Source organism: Miniopterus natalensis, chromosome 15 (assembly GCF_054644295.1).
Source record: "Miniopterus natalensis isolate mMinNat1 chromosome 15, mMinNat1.hap1, whole genome shotgun sequence".
Classification (NCBI taxonomy): Eukaryota; Metazoa; Chordata; class Mammalia; order Chiroptera; family Miniopteridae; genus Miniopterus; species Miniopterus natalensis.
This window is the reverse complement of record NC_142095.1, coordinates 43,958,642-43,961,987: the sequence shown is the minus strand read 5'-3', so window position 1 is coordinate 43,961,987 and position 3,346 is coordinate 43,958,642. Positions and strand designations below refer to the sequence as shown.

The following is a 3,346-nucleotide window of genomic DNA, read 5'->3' as shown; positions in this document are numbered from 1 at the left end:
CTAACAAAGACCAACTTGTTTGAAATACAGAAACACAAAAACAGTAAAACACACACACACATTCTGTTCTACCATCCAGTTAAATTATATTCTCAAAATGAGGTCTTGGATTGATATTACTAAACAAACATATATAAAATGTAATTACACAAAAGTGGAATAAATAGTGTAGGCCTGTAATTGCAAGGTTCTTTTTAGCTGGTAATATGGCATACACCTGTGCAATGGTTTATATTGCTCATATTTTATTTTGTCATTTTCACTAACATTTAATTCAGTGTAGTTTTATTTTATGTATAATTATTTACCAATATCAATTCAAACCATATGCCATTGGGAAAACTATTACATATTTAATCTCTTGAAAATTTTAAATATAAGCAAAGCCTGTTTTCATGAAGAAATGTTTTCTATACAAATCCACTCCAAAATCTGATATAGATATCCATGCATGTATATTTGAGATTGCTTTTACTTTACTTTGCTTGTACATTAAAAAAGATTTTTACATGTAAGCATTTAACTCATAGTGTTAGCTTGTTGCTTTTTAGGGTACCAAATTATGTTTCTGATAATATTTATAAGGAAAAGGAAAAGCTTGTCAGATCATACTATGTTCTTATCTCATGCTCTCAGGTGTTTGAATAGACTTTCTATAGACTTGTAGAGGGCAACTATCTCTCGTTTATTATTATTCTACATTGACGTGGTGTTTAGCAAATAAGACAAAAAGGACTTAAAGTATACCTAATTAGTCTCTTCTGATTTGTTAGGTGGCTTAGAAAAGGAAAGGATATGATAGTTTAAAAAAATTTTAAAATCCTTTGGAGAGGACTTACTTGATAGACTCTTTTTTTTCTTGTATTTAGCAATTTATGCCCTGAGTCTATTTCCAAACAATGGATCATTGCATAGGCAGCAGCGGATGCCCAGGGCAAAAGTCCTGCATATGAGCACCCAGGCTGCTAACAGTCATTCCTTGGTGTCTGCTGGCGATTTGTTCCAGGACCCTGGCAGATACCAAAATCTGCAGCTGCTCAAGTCCCTTCTATATGGTGTAAAATAATGCATGTAGTTGGCCCTCTGCAACCTCAGATTTCTAACCCTGGGTTGGAAATATTGTTTGTATCTGCGATTGGCTGAATCCTGGGAGGTGAAACCCATGGATACAGAGCCGACTGTTGTTCCAACCCCTGTAGGCCTCGCACAGTGGAGTTGTGCCTCTCAGCACAAAGGAGAGGTTCAGGGCAGCCTACTGGAAGGCAGGCTTGGGATACCTCCGATCCTGGAACAAGCATTTACCTTTTGAGTCGGTGGAATAAATGTTGAGTAGGCTCTCCCAGAGTTGAAATCCCATTGTAGAGAGTTTCTGCATCCTTAGAGTTGTTCCCTAGACTCCAAACTCCTAATAGCAGGTGCTGGTTTGTGATAGGTCCTTGATAAGTGCCCGTTGAATATAAGTTGGCAACAGGATAAATGCTTTGTTTTTTTCTTTTTAAAGCAGCATAAAAACTGTCCCATGTTACTCAAAAACTGAAGTAAAAGAATTTATCCATTTATTTTAGAGAAGTTTCTACTAGAGTTTTATAATGATTAATGTACTTGCTGCTCATCCTCTAACAGATTGTTGCCTTGCATGAATACAAAGTTGCCAGAGCTGCTGATTTTTCAAGTGAAGACAGAAATTTGGATTTTCACATGAAATTTTCTGATTTTTCAGTGTTAGTAACTAATTCAAATAAAAAACAACAAAACAAAAAATATATATACCAGCAGACTGATGGTTCACAATCTTCAGTTGTACCACTCTCATGTGTTTTTTTTTTGTTTTTTAGAACACAAAGTTTTCTTTAATTATTTTTTTGGGGGAAAGGACACCACACTTCTACCCAATTAAGAGAAGCATTTTTATCAGTACAGAGGTCTTTTTTTTTAAACACTTGTCATGCCATGAATTCATAGGGAGTGGGTTCCAGCAGCTCAGGCTCCTTCCTATTGGCCCTCACAAAGTGAGCTTCCCTGGGTGGAGAAGGCTGGCGCTTCCCCTGAACCCAGGTATGTTTCTCTTTGGCTTCCTTCTTTGTCTGATCACTTTCCTTCACATGTTTCAGGAAGCTGCCTCGGCTCTTAGAGCACTTCATATGCTCAATACATACAGTAATTCTCTTGGCAAGAATCTTGGCCTTAACTTATTTGTTCACAACAATGCCCACTGCGTGCTGGGTGACATTGTAGACTCCTCCACTTTTGCCATGGGAACATTTGTGGGGCATTTCTTTTTGAACAGTGCCCATTCCCTTGGTGTCTACAGTATCACCTTTCTTGTAGATGCGCATGTATGTGGCCAAAGGAACAACTCCATGTTTTCTAAAAGGTCTAGAGAACATACAGCGAGCGCCTCTCTTTCCCTTTGTGTTGGTCATTTTGGCGAATTACTGGAAAATGGCGGTTCCGGCCAAAAGGAAGGCACCACTCTCATGCTTTAGTTCATTTTTTATAACATGGTACAGATTTGATTAATTAAATATTTTATTTATGGTTGCAATCCAATCATACTTTTATGAGGTTATACTTTAGTTATATTAAAATTAGATTTTGGATTCTACCTGAAAGTCTTTACTTTCATATCCACCATCAGTCCCTTGAGTAATATCTACAGATACTTGCTCCTATCTTCTGCATTTTGATCCTTCCTAATTTTATTCTTAAAGAATAATCTTAAATTAAGTTTTGGCAGTACCTTGCTATAGGTACAATGTGCCACTTATTTGGGGTCTAAAAATGCAAATACCAAAGTACTGTATGATACCCTCTTCATTAATTTTTCGTCTACTTTTCTCCTTTCTGCAATCTTCTTTACAGTCAGAGTGATTTTTTTCCCAAAACATAAATCAGAACTTGTAACCCCTCCTCCTCAAACCCTGCAGTGGCTTCCCATTGCCATTAGAGTAAAATCCACACTCCTTTGCATGGCCCTGCTTGGTCAAGCACTGCTTGCCTCGCCCAACTCACCCTTACCAGGTTCCCCTCGTCCCCTTTGGTCTTGCTCATGCACACTGAGCCCCTCCTATCTCAAGAAGTTTTGCATTTGATGTTTCCCCACTCTGGAGCGTCTTCCACAGAGCTTCCATATTCTTCATGTCATTCTCTGAGAGAGTCCTTTCTTGCCCACCTTATCAAAAATAATTCCTTTCACCATCACTTTCTATTTTTTCACATTATTTTTTATAGTACTTACCTCTACCTGGTATGTATTTGCATGTGTGTGTATACATGTATACATACATATCTGCTATATTTGCTTGCTTTATCATCTTTCCCACTAAGATATAAATTTCATGAGGGC

The 3,346-nt window shown here is 37.5% G+C and overlaps 1 pseudogene; it reads right to left on the bottom strand.

The window, feature by feature from the left end:
• Nucleotides 1-1,943: 1,943 nt before the first annotated feature.
• LOC107545062 (large ribosomal subunit protein eL21 pseudogene) lies at nucleotides 1,944-2,426 on the bottom strand (annotated as a pseudogene).
• Between the last annotated feature and the right edge of the window lie 920 nt (nucleotides 2,427-3,346).